General features: G+C 33.2%; 1 protein-coding gene across 8 annotated transcripts in view; it reads left to right on the top strand.

Moving 5' to 3' along the window:
- The window catches only part of Nlgn1 (neuroligin 1), an 860706-nt gene that overhangs the window by 35981 nt on the left and 806541 nt on the right, over window positions 1-18184 (top strand). For 4 of the 8 annotated variants that reach the window (XM_087186519.1, XM_087186521.1, XM_087186518.1 and 1 more), the window contains exon 2: window positions 8130-8189. The exons of the other annotated variants lie outside the window; for them this stretch is intronic. The gene's annotated coding sequence lies outside the window, so the exon portion shown is untranslated. The remainder of the gene's footprint in view (window positions 1-8129; window positions 8190-18184) is intronic. 8 annotated transcript variants of the gene reach the window in all.

Here is an 18184-nt window from a genome sequence, read left to right on the forward strand (position 1 = left end):
TATATATATATATATTTCAAGTTATAAAAGCCGTACTGGAGACTTGGAGAGATTAGATAATTTGTCAATGGTCACACAATAAATTGCTGGTAATATTTACCAGAGCCTAGCAGGAGCAATCAGCCAGTAAAAGGAAATCACTGGTGTGCAGGAGTACTGGACATGCCACCTTCTTTCAGTTATAAGCATTTTACTCTAAAGATGAGTCTTTTCTGAATCACTTATGTGCTTCTTTCTATTGAATCCTCTGATAAGAGCTGTGATCATGAAGAATGGTGACCCTTTGTAGAAGTTTCCTGACTGGGAAAAACTGGTAGGTGAGGTAAGGGTAACACTATCCTTACAGATCTCTTTCCACTCTTTTTTCTCCCATTGGTGTTTATTATCAGTCTACCCAACCCAAACTGGGGGAAAGAGAATATGGATGATTTAGTCAGTGGGGGATATTCTTCCACGGCACTGGCCAAAGGCAAAGCTGGATGGAGAATGAATTAGAGATGACAGGATCCAATTAGGTATCATCATCATCATTGTCATCATTAACTTCTATTTCAGTTGAGAAACCAAGCCATCCTGAAATCAGGAGGAATAGTACCAGAGAGAGAAAACAGCAAGTGTCAACACCTAATGCTAGGTTAATGCATGTAGAGTGGTTTTCACAAAGGCTATATTCATAAAGCAAGGAGAAGACAGGGCTGACCTGAATGAAACAAATGAAGAAACCAAAGGAGCAACTGGATCATGACTCAGATCGTGATTCAAATGACCCAGGTTCTTGAAGGTCATGCTCAGGAGCTGGAGAGTTTTGCTTTACATGAAATAAAGTTTTTTCAGGGTTCTATAGACCTGATTAGATCTCTCTTTTTAAAAGACAGTTGGAATGCCAGGAATCGAAGCGTACATAGGCAAAATCAGGAATAGAAAGAGTTCTCATAGACTCAGTGAGAGGTAATGATGGTGTGGAGAACCTTGAGGGAATGGAGATATAAGTGGACCAAATCTAGATTTGTGACAAGTAAATCCAGTAACACTTTCTGATTGATTAAATGAATGTTTGCAGAAGTGGGAATGAGGAAAAAAAAAAAAGAAATCAAGGATGACTTCAGGCCTTTGGTTTAAGCAGCCAGATAGATGAGATTGGCATTTACCAGAAGTGAAGGCTTAGAAGTGGGAGAAATATATGTTTTGCATATGTCCCCATGTGGGTGAAGAGAGGCAGTGAGAGGTGGTTGTTGCAGAATCAATAGCTCTGGGGTATCTGTGAGACAGCCACCTGGACACATGCAGGAGACATTTCAGAGTCCAGCTGTCATTTAAGCCCCAAATATATATCTGGGTGTCATCTTCATACTGGTAGTATTTAAAGCTATGAAAAGTAGAAGAGGATTAAGTATTGAGCTCTTTGGTGTACTTCAATGTTAGGAATTTCACACAAATAGAGAAAGCATAGGAGAATGAGAAGAACCAGTCAGAGGTAAGAAAGAGACCAGTAGAGTTTATGACATGAGTGTCAAAAAAAAAATTCCAGAGAGTTCGTTGTCCTCAGTTTGCTGAGTAGTTGTGTGGAGCTGGACACACTACTTTCTCTCACGGTTAGGAGTCTTATTGTAAAGACGATTCTCCTCTATGCTATATTATTAATCTGTTCATTGTGCATTTGATCCTTCCAGTAATCATCTAAATATGGGAAATTATTTTCCTTTTAAAAACAAAAACATAAACATCTCCCTAAACTTCCCATCCAGCAACTCTACCCTCAGCAGCCCACATGCTTTGTTTAAAGTTATTCATAATCCACTTATTTATTAGTCCACATAACAGGGGCATAGTTCTTTTAATAGAAAGTAATGATTGGATGTCGAGCTAAAAGTAAATGAAAAACAAGGATTTATTTTTTTCTTTGTGAGAAGGCTGAATGTTGCAAGTTTTAGAGTTGTTTAATTCAGCAACACAGGGATGGGGGCGTTCTGTGAACCTCTGGGCTTTCTCCTCATGGGTGCAAGGCAGCTGCAGCAAGAGCACATGGCAGATCTGTTCCTCACTGCTTCACAGTTCCTTATGGAAGAATACTTTCTGAGAAGACACTAGCAAGTGTTACTCAAGTTTCATTAGTGAATGTGGAAACACATGCCATACCTGTTCACACTGTCACACATACTCTCTAGCTGCAAGGGAGATGAACACAAGGATCCAGCATCCTTGTTCTTGGTAGTGAGAGATAAGCTCTGTCATCAAGAGGGTGTTTTATTCTTAATGCTCAGCTCATGGAGTATCTCCATGCTACACTAACCTATGTGACCTTGCAGCAGTATCTATTTTGTTCACCTTTTTATTGTTCATGTTCAGCTCATTACTCAATTAAAGTATATTTCTTTAGTGAACATATGGATATATTTCAAAGTATCTTTTCAATTAGCTATGTCAACAATTCTAATTTTCCATTTAAATTTTTCTAGGGATTCAGCAAATCCTCAAATCCTTTCAGGGCTCTGTGTGTGTGTGTGTGTGTGTGTGTGTGTGTGTGTGTGTGCAAACTTTATACCAAACAAGCTCTTAAAAAATAACTCTTATAAGTAATCCATAAACTTTGTGGCATTCATTCCTTTAATCAGAGGCCATCAATTTAATTTCTAGTTCTTCAGTTTGTTAGAGTAAGCAGAGATGTCCAAATTGTTGCCTTCTACATTAATGAGTATTTTATTTCTTGTTGAAAACAGGATGATGACAAATTGTGGAAACTTCTGCGCTAACTTTTTTATTTGAAATAAACTAAAGGAAATTAATCTCTGGTTGCACTTAAAAAGCAAAGTAAGACCATTACCATAAGTGTTTTTATGATAATTTTATGCTATAATGATAAAAGCTATACACAGATCCATTTCAAGAGAGTCCTCATAATAGATTTGAGTGAGAGGCAAATCTTAAATAATTTGGAATTAAATACTATAATAGCACTTAAAAATATGTGTCAGATGTATATTTTTATTTTTAAAAAAGAAATTGTAATCAAGGGCCTTATTTACAAAGATAACCGGGGTTATTAGGAAATTTTGAGCTTTTATTTAAAACAAAATATGCATGAGAAGCAGTTGCTTTTATAGCATATTTGGGTGAGTGTTACCAATACAGAATTAGTTTTAATGAGAACACTCAAATACATACCTGAAACAATAATTTTAGAAATAAATGTTCATTAATTAAAATATTAATTAACACATATTTAGAGAGCTACTAATGTAGGCCAAAAGCCAGGAATAATGATGATGAGTTGATTATAAATTTCAGAGCTATATACTTTTATAAATCATGTAGGAATTTTATGTGCTATAATTATCCTTTGGACATATAATAACTAACTGTAGGTATTTGTAGCTTTTTGAAATACTCCTAAAATGGCAGAAAGCATACCAAGAGAAGAAAAGAATATTGAATTAAAGGAGGCAACATATGCATAACTAATATAACCAATATCAAGTTCATGAAATTGTCAGCCTTCAGGGAGCTTACAACTTACTTGAGAAGAGAAGACATATATGAAATGATTTTTTTAAAAAATGACTTTGCAAACTATTATTTCCCGTTCCTTTTTGAATACTGGCATCCCTTCCTCCTATTATAGTTCAACTTCTTAAGATTGACCTTTTAAAATGTTGAATATGATGATTCAAATACCACATCAAGGCTCAAGAACTGGAGGCATTTTTTTTCTTTCTACCTCTCTCCTGATAAAAGAAACTGGGAATGCTAATCAATAGGATAAACTATTGTTTGTTTGGATTCTTTACAATTGTATTGTTGACCAAAAGTTAAACATAGTTTACATTCTAGAATTTTTATTTCCCTGACTCAGTCAACAGTTGGGCTTCCACAAAGAAAGGAAATTTTACTTTGGTTATTGTGTGTATGTGTTTGTGTAGCAATTAAGGAGGTTTTCAAGGATACACTGTGGAGTATAACTATGTTTCCTAGTGTCCCAAGCTCAGCTGATTCTGATGTACCCAAGGTGTGAAGCGCTATGGAGGGAATTCTCTCTTTAGGCTCACTGGGCAATTCTGTCCACTCTGCAACAATTTCGCAGAGGTGTATTTGACAAGGACTTTGGCTGTTTCCCCGGAGGCATCTGGACAGTATCTCACACAAGCATGAGTCAGAAAGAAAGACAGGAATTTACTCTAGAAATTATTGAGCTCCAGGGAGGTCCATTAGAAGAAGCAAGTCAGATACATCTCCCAGTCAACTCCAAGCAATTAACACCTATATGAGCCTTGATGTAAGGAAATCAATTAAACAGATTGAACTGTCTATGTGTGGCTGAAACCCTTGACTCTGAATTAAAAGGGTGGTAAAGTACCAAATTCAGTTAGAGCTTTTAGTGAGCACTAGGGGAAATGTACATTGTAGCCAACCCTACAGTTATTCAATCCTCTTGGGAAATATAAGCTCCTGAGTGCACTAGTTCATTCATCCCCATTTATTTTTTATTTTCAGTTTTTCAGTACCTGTGTTAATCACGCATTGTGCGGGATTTTGCGTAGACCATATCATTTAATACACAAATGGAGAATATTCTATTATCAGAACCACTTTGTAGATGTAGAAACTGATGCTTAGTTTATTAATTTACTTAATTTCACCGAATTTGTACACCAACTGGTCCTGGTGCCTCCTCTATGCCTAGTACCACACTGTATATGTAGTCAACCTTCAGACATGCACAAGGAATAGAATAGCAATAAGTTAAAAGCCAATATCAATACCATTCCTTTAATTGTTAGCTTGGCTTTGGTGTTATCCTACAAACATTTGTGATTTACTTTACAAATACTACTGAACAAAACACTCACAGAAGAAACAAGGTTCTCACACCCTGTGAAATTGTCTTCATATTCTCCCTGAAAATCTAATGTAATAATCTGTGAAAAAAACCTCCTGTCTCCCCTTTCTCTTTCCTTGTCTTCATTCATTTCTCCAACTTTTCCTTACCTATATAAATTTCTTATCATGTAGTAATTGTGTAAATTTGCCTCGTGTCTCAATCATTCATCTGAAAATTTGCTGTAAGAATAGTAGTTATTTCATAATGGAACTGAGAAAAATAAATCAGATGAAGCCGATAGTTGTTCTTCTCAGATGGTGAAGGAGTATTTTCTACATGTATTCTGCAAACCAATACTTTTGTAGAGTACCAGAAAATGAAATACAAGATAAATTAAAATGAAAATCAAAACGGAGTTTTATTATTAGACTCAGCAACATTACTATGTTGAAAGAAAAGCTTCTCTCATTTCTAGTCTTATCCCATTTCAAACTTACAACAAATAAATGGTTCAATAGCAATAGTTTATTATCTGTTTTGAGTATCACTGATGTGAAGCCCCAAAGAGGATCCTGAATTTCTTCGAAACTTAAGTATTTACATTTGCTTTGAAAATAAACAAGCTCTCATTTTCTCTCTCAATTACTAGCTATCTTAACATTTGGACTGGTTTTGTCCACCAAATCACTCTTCTTCACAACATTTTTTCTCCATTATGTTTCACCACTTTTCATTCTCCTTGGTGCCTTTATTGCTCTTGCTAATGAATTTTGGCTGTCCCTTAAATTTTAACTCTTGGTCTTGAGGCTTTTTCTTTTTTGTGTGCATTCCACTGGGTTCTTTATTTCCCTAAATTTCATTTTCAAACTTTCTTACTGCTTTCACCACTTTCTCCCTTGCTTTTATGTTTTCCAAAAGCCAGTCTGCAGATGTCTCTGCCTCCAGGTGACTTGAACCGTTGCTTTTCTTACATTGTTTTCAACTGTCCTCTATTACTCTCTCTACTATCATTTTCTTTCTGTTTTAACTAATCTTGCATGCATTGATTAATATTTCCTTTTTAGATTTCTAAAATGTTGATAAGTAGATATTGCCAACCACTGTCAGGAAATGGTCTGTATTTTCTTCTGAGATTTCACTTCAGTAGTCTTCTTTCTAGCTACTTGGAATATGCTATCCAGTGTTCAAAGTGTGTTTTTTCTTAGCCTCTTCCAGTCATTCATCTTAAATCCCCCACATCTTTGGTGAGGAATGTTTGTGACTATGGTCAATTGTTTTATTCAAGAGAGGCATGATTTCTGCCTTGTTCAAGATTCTCTGAGATACTTTATTTGCTCAACTCTAGCTCTATGAAGAGAACCCTTGTTCTAAAACTATGGGTTGAAGATTCCTGGGGAATAGTAGAACATTTACAAATGTCTTGTGATACTATATGTATTCCCTAGCATTAGTATTATTTTAAAGTATTTTAAATAACTAAAACTAAGCCTTCAGTAAAAAGAAACATTTTGTTCTGAAACGTCAGCAGAGCATTAATTATTCTAAATAATTTGAAAACAAATTATGTAAAACATAAATCAATGTATGCTAATTCCAAATTGCATTAAAAGTTTTTCACATTTCCACATTTCCCCCACTCTTGAAATTCATAATTTTTCTCCAATTTCTTTGCAATAGCTTCTCACAGGATCTATTACTCCTACTGGCCTAGTCCCTCTATGATATTTTGTATTTGATACATTCCAATCCATATTCCAAGCTTAACCACAGATGTTACCAATGCTTCAAATGTTCTCTTGTAGCTTCTCTGCCACTTACTGTTCATTTATTGCTATTGTTATCATCACTACACCCCCCATCATCATCATGGAATTGACTTACAACTCATTTATTTCAAGGTATCGTGGCTAACTTTCAAAGGCAAATAGTTTTCCAAATGTGATCTAAGGATTGTTATGAGTTCCTGACACCCTTTGAACTACATAGTTTCTGTATGTGGATAAATTTTATTGTAATACTTTAAGCAAAACACCATTTCCAAGAGATTGAATGTATAAGCAATTATAGGAACACAACTATTTCATATTAAGCCCAGCATTAAGAAACACTTGCAAAAGTATAAAACAATACATCTCTTCTTATTAAAGTCTAATTTTTAAAATATCATTTTTATAAAATATTGCTTATATTAATATGTACTGAGTTTGCAATTTTAAAGTTGAATTAATATGTGGAAACTATACATTTTTCAGAATTTAATTTCTTAATGTTAAATATTCATAGGTATGTACTGAATGTAGTAAAACTCGTTAGAGTCTTCAATAATTTCTGGAATCTAAAAAAGTAGCGAAACTAAAGTTTTGAAAACTATAGCATTAGACATTAGATAAAGAGGCATTTATTTTTTATATTTGTTCGTTCTGTTTAGCTTCATAAATAATCATAATAAAATCATTTACTGAGTTTTTGCTATAGAGAAGCATACTATATATATATATATATATATAGTCTCTACACAGTAAACTCTAAACTTTCTTTAATTTTACTGATTTGGAAATGGGTCCAGAAGAAGTTTAAGAATCTGCCAATTTTCCTAGAAGCTAAGTGATAGAGTTACACTACTGTTTAACTCCAAATTTCTGGTGTTTCTTGGCATTTCCTCGTTTTTTATGAATCTATATTTTTTAAACTATACCCTATAGTATTACGGTATAAGTATTTATGTAAAGAGTTTATTAACAAAATGAAAATGTTTAATTCCTGGACATCCCAGTTTTCAGATGCTCTAAAGCAAAAGTTAACGTATTTATCTTTAGAACCATTTATTTTCCATTTTTTTCAAAATTATTTTCAGTTTTGTATTGCCTGCTGTAGACAATGAAGTATTGTTTTGGCAAGTTAATGTGTTTCAAAGAATGAACACAATTAATCCAATTTCTACTTATGGTAGGCTTGCTAAGCTTAATTCTATATTAATCCACCTGTAGATGCTTATCTCGATCTGGAAACATTTCACAAGTCCATTTCCTGATAAAATGCTTAGTCATTTCTTTATAAAGGTATTAAATTTTTCATAGTTATCAGTGCCTAATTAAGTTTTGTTCAATTGATTAGCCTGCTGCCAACCTTGTAGGGTGCTGTGTCCTGCGACACAGGGAACTGACACAGGAACACAGAGGCTAGTGGGTTTTGCAGGCTGAACCAACACTGAAGGCAAAAGCTTAGGGAATAAACCCAAATGAATAATTCATTTCACTTGTTCCTGAGAACTTGGAGAAAGGAGCTTTGCATGACACCTTACTCTTTCTTGTAGAACTGTGTACATCTTGAACCAGGAGAGATCCCGGTAGATGACCAATCAGACGTTGGAGGGGTGAGTAGAGAAACCTCTCAATTAGCTAACAGTGACACAGGACTTGTCTGAGAAAGGGAAGAAAAGTTATAAATTTAGTTTTAGCAAAATTTGATGTAAAGGCTACATTTTTAATGAAAATATCAAATGGGTGGTTAGAAATGTCTGACAAGCTTAGGGAAAGAGTAAATCTGAATTCATAGAAATGAGTGCTGTAGATTAGAAGTGAGAGATGAAGCCATCCTTTTAAAAAAGGAAATCACAAAGAAATAAGCTCAGAGATGAATGCTAATCTTTGTATGAATCCTATTATTAGACTGAGAGACAAAGAAAAGAGTGACCTTAAAATGGTAAGGAAAACTACAGTTGAACATGCAATAAAAATTCCTCCAAGGTCTGGTAAAAAAGAAGTTTGAAGGAAAAATGATTCTATTAATATTGGGAAATAGTCCAGAAAAGGTTGAAAGATAAAGATAAAGTGATGATACATAGGTAACCTGAGAAAAAAGCTTCATCTTGGGGTTGTCTATTTAAAATGTGACATTTATTCACTGCACGATTATGTTGTACAGGTACTGTTGTGGGCACTTGTTATGTATCACTAAACAATTTAAAACAAGATATCTGCACTGTGAAGCCTGATAGTTTTTGAATATTTGACAACCTCCTGCTCTGGCCTAATTAAATACTATTAGAAAAAACAAACTGCTATGTTATCTGCAGTAATGTGCTGGTAATCTCTCTGATTAGGAAAAAATAAAAACATAAAAGGCTTAATCTAAAGTTTGAGAACATCCTAGATGTAAGTATTTGCACCATATCCCATTCCTACCTGCTATCATGTTTCCTCTAAGACAGATTTGGGAAAAAGTTGCAGAAAAGGACTGAGATACAGTTTAAGTCAGCCATGGTAAGACACTTGTACTGGAATAGCTTGTTTTATATTTAGGTCTCCTAACATAATTCTGACTATAATTAATTTATCTGTAAAATGAAGAAATACTTTTTCAATTTTTATTAGAAAGGAATTTATTTTTAATAGGCTTGGTGGGACCTAAACACAAGAAATGCAAGTTATCAAATTCATCATCATACATCTTAGATATTTGTATGTGAAAATGATATTAAATTTAGGGCGGGGATTTAGCTCAGTGGTTCCACTGCCTGCCTTGTAGCGCAAGGTCCCAAGTTCGATTCCTGGTACCAAAAAAATAAAAAGATATTAAATTTAGAATTGAAAAACCATAGACAATTAAAAAATAAGGTCATAGATGGAAGTCAACTTTTAAAAATCCTGTAATAACACCTTACTTGTGTAACAGCATCAGGGAATGAGCCATTCCCCACAAGTGAATTTTCCTAAAAAAATCCACAAGTTTAAGCATGAACAATTTTTCATTTTAATAAGCTTATACAGAAACTGTTCATAAATGTATTAGAATATTTCTTGCTTGCTTTATGCTTATCACATGAATTCTGACTTTAAAAATAATTTACAAGCATTTTATATAACATTTTGAAAATACAGACAGAAAGGAGCAAGCACAAAACAATGTATTTCTAATCTCATTATCTAGAAATAATGTTGGCTTCTTCCTTCCTTTCTTTCTTGCCTTTTTTCTTTCTTTCTCCTTTCCTTCCATCCTTCCTTCTTTATCTGCCAATATATATTTTTTTCATTAAGTTTCTTGGTACATTTTAGGTATACAATTAGTTACATTCATCATTGGGAACTTGTACCTTTACATGATGTATCTTGGTTCTTATGTTTTCCGCATTACCCTGCTGCCAATATATTTTTAAAAACTGAAATATTTTTATTTATCATATATAACATAAATTTATTTGTGAGGATTTTCCCACATCATTAAATATTCTTGGAATATATACTGTTAGTGACTGCATAATATTTCTTCAAATGTATATAATAGTCATTTAAATATATACATACCTTTGGTAATTTAGGTTGTTTGTGTTTGTTATAACTACAGTTTGCTGTTAAGAACAACTTCTTATGTCTCCTTGTACTTTATGATGTTTCTAATTATAAGTTCCTAGAACTGGAATTACTGCGTCAAAGATAAGTTATTTTAGAGACTTAATGTAATTGATCAAATTTAACTGTAAAAACTTGCTTTCAGCAGAATTATGATAACTAATAATTATACTAGAAATTTATGAGAGTGTTCATCTCTCTACTCTTGCTATTAGCAAACATTGCCTTCTTTCCTATTGTTTTAAAACAATGTGCTGAATATCATAATGATTCAGAGTCATCATCATGTATATAATGGTGATAAATGGATAATGGAAGAGAAAGTACCTAAAATACTTCATGTACCCACTATACATAGGTCAAAGCTGTGACTTACCACAGTGAGATTTACTTCTTATTCACACTTCCCTATGGGTCGGTAAGGAGTCTGCTTTGGCATCCTTCAGAGACCCAGGCTTTTTCAAACAATCAGCCCCACCATCACCCCATCCTCCGTTCAAAACTTTTGTTTAGTAGAGAAAGACAATCTCTTTCGTAGCTGGTAAATCAAGGAAACTTTGGTTTTGTTGTGATAACAAAAATATGTCTGTGATTTATTAAAGGGTGTTAGCCTGTCAGTCACTGCTGTAATAATTCTCTCTGTTGTATCATTTTTATCTCCTAGGCATATAAGTATCATATTGTTTCATGTTTACTTCTATGTCTCTTCAGCGCATGGTATTTTATCTGATACTTAATAGATCAATAAATGATGATTAGGTCAATGGATAAATAATTGCATTAATAAGTGTACATTTTTGTCTGTTTGCTTTTTTAGATATTTTATAGTTTCTTTCATGTGGTCATATGTTTTTATGGTGAGTCTCCTTCCATCAGTTATCTTAATTTTCTTCAAATTTCTTAGAACCATTTAAGATAATACCTCTAAAATAGAACATTAATTTTGTAAGGGCCTGAAAAAAACCTCTTTAAGGATTTAAGCTTAGGAACTTCAATAAATTACTTTTATGCTTAATTGCCTACTCCTTGGTCCATGACTATGTTCTGAGTAAGAGAGGCTATCAAATAAATAAATCTGAATGAGTGATGTGCACTTATTGCTCATTGCAGTCTGATGCTCTATTACCTCAAACACTGATACACATTATTGTCACGTGATGAATGACTTGATTCCTTCAGTGGTAGCATTTGGCATGTTTGAATTCAGGGTTTGCTCATATTTTATGTTTTCTTGGTAGTGCCTTTGTAATGAAGAAATAGATTCCTTGACTTAGGATATCAAGAAGATTCTGTCCACTTCATTTCTTTGAACATTTAACATGCCTATCCTATGTTGAATTGACTTAATTTCATATTATAATTGAAAAACTTGGAATAAAAATCTGAACTAAATGTTAACTACTGTAAAAAGGCAGCTTATAGTGGGATACAGTTTGTATTCTGGAACTAAGTAACTGATCTGGCTTAGAGTAGGACTAGAGTATGGTAGAAAATGCTACTTCTAATTCGATCACTACTAGATATGTGGTCTTCATCTGAAAAGTAAATTTTCTAATATTAGTTCTGTCCCCAAAGGAAGGTTCTGTGGCTTAAGTGAAATCAAATGTAGAAAACAAATCAAAATATTATCGAGATAGAGTGATGCTGCTTTCTTGCAAAGTCTTAGTTTTTTTCCTGGTTTTATTTTGTTTGTTTATACAGATCAGTGGATTTAATTTTAGCAGATTTATACATGAGTACATGCACAGAACATATTTGATCAGTTTCACTGCCCAGTAACCCCACATTTCCCCCACCTGTCTGCCCTAGTTTTACATTTTGGAGGATGATTTCAATGTGTTAATGTATTTTGCTGATATTCACATTCCCGTTACCTAGCCTTGTACCCCTTCCTCTCTCATTCTCTTCCTCATGTCTCATCATAGATTCTTTTAACTTTCTAGTGATCTTTCAAGCTCTTCAGTAATTTATTCTTCAATAATGTTATTGATTGGAATAGATAATACACATTTAAATGGCTTCAAAACTTTCTCTTTAAAGAGGGCAAGTCTGTTCATTTTCAGCTAGACCTGTGATCGTGAACAGGTCACTGAAACGTAGAAAAATCTCCTGGGTTGTCAATTAATTCTCCTACTCCCACTTACACCAATGATCACCTCCTCTTCTGTAATGGCTCCTGGGGAAGCCGTCTGATTACATAGACCATTGCTTATTTAGTTGGCCAATTAATAACTATGTCGTTTGAAAGTGCTCCTTTGCTTGTATCACTTATGCTAATAACCTTTAAAAACTCAGTAGCATATTCCCAGGGTATTTAGACAGTCACTGGCAACTGGATGACACAAGAGAAGCAGAAATACATGTTCTAAATCTTGTTCTATATACTTTTGAAAACCTCTTTTAAATAAAAAATTCAGTGACATTTAGTGAATTCACTATTTATTAGAACAATCATCTTCATTTAATTTCCCAAATTTACGTCATTGCAAAATGAAACCCCTTGCTCACGAAACAATTTCTCTTTTTTCTCCTTCTTCCCAGACATTGGTAACTGCCATTCTGCTTTTTAAAACTTCTAATTTAGAAATAATTTCAAATTTATTAGAAGTTTCAAAACAAAAAAACAATTCAAAGAATACCCAAATACACTCTATCCAGATTCATTTGCTGTTAACATTTCATCTATTTGCCTCTCTTTTTATATATGGGCATATAATTATTATAATTCTATGATATATAATTTTAAAATGCAGAATTCTATTTACATATGTTATATATGTTCACATTTGCATACATATACATATTTGCTACTTGTTTTGCAGTGTTGGGGATCAAATCCAGTGTCTTGAATATGCCAATCACATTCTCTAACTCTGAACTACATCCTCAGGCCATCAGTTCCATGTTTTGTTTAGTTGTTTACATATTTGTTTCACATGGCAGGTTCTATCTTCTTAATGTTGAAAATCCTTATTTATTCTTTTTTTAATCTCCAGCCTAGACATCGGGAGGGCTTACTCTGAAATAATAAATGCTACTAACCGTAAGGAGATGCCTTTCTATACAGTGGATTAGAAGGGGTTTCTTAAAATGTTGTAACTTAAAATCTGCGCTGAGGAATCTTTAACTGGTCTCTGTTCATATGCTCTGTAATGAACAACTAAAAGTATAAAATTCTATTTTTTCTTGAAGAAATATCAAATGAAAGAATAAGATGACCTCAAGAAAAAAAATAAGTGAGACATTTTACCATTTATAAGTTTATTAAAGAAAAAGACATTGCACTTCAAAATACTGCTTTTGGTTAGGTTAGCCTCAAAGAAATAAAGACAATGTCTAGGAAAATTGTATTAAAGGTGATAGAAACTTGAGGGAGGCAAGCTACAAAAAAAGGATATTAATTAGAATAAAAATTCACAATAAGCCTATAGTATCTCACAATTAGATAGCTTCTATGGTCAAAGTTACCTTTGGTGGATTACTTTGCCAGAGCTGCCATAATAAAGTACTTAAACGCAAAGTATGCAGACCACACTAGGAAAGTTTTTTGTCTTACAGTTTCATAGTCCAGAAGTCTGTATCAAGAGATCAATTGGGCTGGTTCCTTTTGATGGCCATAAAAAAGCTGTCCCCACTTCTGGTGATTTGAAGGCAATCTTTGCTATTTACTCTATAGAATTATAGACTTTTCAGCCAAATATTTGCCTTCCTATTCATGTGGAATTTTACTTGTGTTTGTACCTGTCTCCAACTTTCTCCTGTTTATGAGAACATTTATAATATTGGATTAAGGACCTACCTTCTTGTTCTAAGACCTCAGTTTAACCAATTACATCTGCAATTACTTTGTTTCCAAATAGAATCATATTCTGAGATAATGGGGGATGGGACTTGAACATGTAGATTTTGGAGGGGACCTAATAGGATTTTAGGGAACATGTTTAATGTGTATTTCAGGCAGTATGTCAATGTTCATGCTTTTGTTCTATAGTAAACTTCCAGTGAAATTGTTTTTTTTCAGAACCTCAGTACTAAAGGAAACACACTTATTTTTTTTTTTTAAACTTAGGTCTATGATACTCAATATATCTGTGTACTAGAGACATTTCTGTCCAAATAGGTTGGTTTAAAATTGCTCAGAGATCATGAAACTCAACTTTGCTGAAACAGGGAAGTTTGAAAATTTTATCATTATTAACATACTAAAAAGATAGTAATGACTTCCAGAAATTCAGATTGGATGATTAAGGCAGAAATTTGGGCCAATATAAAACTCATTGGGAGTAAAATATTTAGTGGAATGGTAAAGGTATTATAGAATTCAAGGACTTGGGAAGCATGCAATCCAGCTCAAGAAAAAGTAATTATAACCCAAATAAAGTACACAGTATTTTTTGTTTCCATATAGAGAGATAGGATGCTGTTTATATTAAAGTAAGATAAATTTGAAAATGCATAGCTTCTTAATCTTCCCAGTGGTAATATCTCTTAAAATTTGATCATAAATATGTTACAGTCTGTCTCCTTTTTCTTTATTCATTTTTGTTTTAACTACAAAGAAAATTTCCCAATATTCTATTATTTTATCCTTACTCAGTACACCTTCATGAATGATGTTGTTGCTTTACTTCCTTAAATCTTGCCTCAAAAGTTGAAATGTAGGTCATTTAGGAAATAATCTTTCTTGCCTACAAAGAGTATCTCAAGAGGAAAAGTTACAGTTAAAAATTAAAGAGTTAAAATGGAAAGTAGCTTCACTTAATAGGTTCTAGTACTGTGCCTTGGGTAAAAGGAATTATTAATATCACCAACCTCTTTGGACTTATTAAAATTATATCCTGATATTTGTGACTAAAAATGAATAAGTCACTATTTTATTATTCCTAATAAGGGAATATTCTTAGCCAAGAGTAAGACACACAGAATTATCATTTGAAAACATTCATACTAAGATTTCCAAAAACAAAACAAAACAACAAAAAAAGATTTCCTATCAAAATGTAAATACTATGTTTATAAATTTAAATACATGTTAATTCAAAGTAAAGGAAATACAACAAATGTTTTGATAATTATTGTAAGTTGAGAATCTGAACTGTTTCAGCAAGGGTAACTGACCTTTCCAAAAGTAATAAAACTTCAAAGAAGATATTATTTTCTCTGTTCATTTTGATTGTTAAGTTAAAATTAGGGATTAATTCCCCACTGTGGAAAATGAGCACTGAAATGCTACTAGTGCTGACTTGTAGAAAAGATGCCCAACATTTCCGTCTTTAAACTTCAAATATGAAGTTCAAATATAAATTCCAGAAAGAAAGAAAAAAATATACATATCAAATTATAGTGAAGTAATTGCTCCTCTTGGACTCTGAACTTTGACTCCTCTTCCTCTCAGATGATAGATAAATCATATGATCTGTTGTGGGAAACTCTCGGTTGTGTCCTTCATTCTCCTCACCCTCAAATGTCTGTTTATAAATAGAAGTACTGTATGACAAAAGTGATGGTTTTCATTTTTTGCATTAAGAAGTAATTCATACAATATTTTGAAGTTTTCAATCCCCATTCAGTTCCCAAAGAAATACTCTCAATCAGCTTCTCAGCATCTTTTTGCTGGTCAGGAGGACAGCCCTGCTGTGTGCTCTATAGCTGTTGAGATGCCAGCAGGCTAATAATGCAGTGCTCCCTGTAATGAGGCGGGAGATTTCGTCCCTCTGAAAATTAAGAATGTTGGTCTCTGCAGTAATTTGGCACAGGGTTGCTTTTTCTTTGTAAAATATCTTCTAGTAGCAATAGAAAGAGTGCCACCATTGTCCTCAAGCCTAGGACAATCTGCAAGTAAAATATTTTGTTACCTGTGGCCAGGTCTCCAGTGAACTTTACAATACTGTGTGTAACTTTTCTGTACCTCTATAGTCTCCTTCTCCTCTTCCCTTTCAGGCTTTTTAAAATCTTCTGGAGTTTGTTTTTATTTGAGAGTCTTAAATCCTCCCTCAACAAGCATGAGGTAGTATGGGCATCTTCAGTACTTTAAAAAAAATTGTCCTTCTTAGATAAAAAGTAAGCATATCTGCCCTTGATCCCCACCTTAAGGAGAAAACATTGTATCTTCTCCATTTATATAAGGCATTCTTGCTGGAAGTATGGAGTACATGTCTTTAATCTGTTGAGAAGTTTCTGTTCTACCTCTAGTCTCCTGATAGCTTTTACCATGAACAGCTGTAGAATTTAGTCCAATACTTTTCTCCAACTAGTGACAGGATCATATGGCTTTTTCTTTTCCTCTGTTTAAATGATGACTTTTGGGGGTGGATCTTCCAATGCTGAACCAACACTGCCATCCCTTTAACAAATCCACTTTCTTCATCCTGCCAGATCTGACTTCCAATAGTTTGTTTTGTTAAACAAATTTCTATCTATGTTCATACATTTTTCTTCTATTATCTTTATCCAGTTTTAGGATTAGCACAATATTGAGTTCCTAAAATGAGGGGAGAAGTGTTCCTTCTTTTTTCTGCTTTAATTGTTTGATACAATTTATCAGTTAAAGTGTTTATGAGCGTGTTGTTGTCATATAGGTAGGTTTTCAAGCTAGGAATATACTTTCTTTAATAGGTTCTATTCAAATTTCATATTTCCCCCAGAGTTAGTTTCATTAATTTGTCTTCCAAGGTACTTCTTAGAAGTTGTCAAATTTATTTCAAAAAAGATTTTTGTAATATGCTTTCTATATCCTTTTAAATTCTGTAAAATCTGTGGTAATGTCTCCTAGATCATAATATTGTAATTTAAAAAATGTATAACTGATATTGCGTAACAGGAAGAAAAGGTGTAAAAGAGCAGGGGAATTGGGAGGGGTAGGGGAAGGGAATAAAGGGAAAGGAAAAAATATGAGAAGAGGAAAAAAAATGGAAACAAGGTCTTTGCAAATAGGGAAGGGTGGAGGGGGTGAAGGGAGGGCAAGGGATGGGGAAAAAAAATAAGAACCAAGAGACTCATGTAAAAGTACAAGATCTCAATGATGAATGTAACTGTATTTTATACCTAAAATGTACCAATAAACTTAATGGGGAAAAAATTGTCCTTCTTATATTTAAAGACAAATGAACCTGACTCAACAAATAGTTGTGAAAATCACACATTGGGAAAGTGCCACTTATTCTGTGGGACAATGCACTAGCCTAAAGAAAATAATAACTCTCCAAGTCATTCACTTAAAAGTATGCATATACACACATATATATGAAAAATACTTATTCTTACACATAGATATGCAACACTTAAATGAAATATTCCAATCATTCTTGAGAACAGAAGACCTGGGACCTATTTGCTTATTTTAAAGTGCAGTTTGATTAATATGTATTTATTTATTGGGACAGTTTTGGTTTCTTTCAGGAAAAGGTAAAGATACATCATTATTATATGTCCTTAGAAAATGACAAAACTTATATAAAACAAACCAATATGATTTTGGCATTATGTGTACTCTAAAACTAATTCTCATATTATCTTATATATAGTATTTATTTTATTTACTGACATAAATTTATGCCCTGGGTAATGGATTTTCTAATGGAGAGTAATAAATAATATTCCTTTATATTTTGCTAATTAATTCCCAATTCATAACCTCTAAATTACTAAGATTTATGAGCAATAATATAGTTGTTAAAGTAATGTCATTGCAATGACTTGTTAATATAGACAAAGTTTTTTATATACGAATATCAAGTCACACGTGTCTGATGCCTTAAATTTTTTCTTAAATCATCCTTTTGTTTTCTGTTTAATAAAATTCCTTATATTAGATAACTATATTTTGTGTATCTGTGTACATCTAACTCTCTGCTATCTATATTTATCTGTATGTATAGAGATAAATATTCATTACTTAGTACTGGATTAGTCAGCTCTCTTATATGCCATTTCAAACTTGTAGGGTTATTCATTATCAGCTCCATTTCCAAATTGCCAACAAATAGTAAAATTCATGTCAACTTGTCAAACATAAAATATC

The sequence above is a fragment of the Heterocephalus glaber genome, unplaced genomic scaffold (assembly GCF_053883595.1).
Source record: "Heterocephalus glaber isolate CG9 unplaced genomic scaffold, H.glaber_assembly_v1.0 deba00001504, whole genome shotgun sequence".
Taxonomy (NCBI): Eukaryota; Metazoa; Chordata; class Mammalia; order Rodentia; family Bathyergidae; genus Heterocephalus; species Heterocephalus glaber.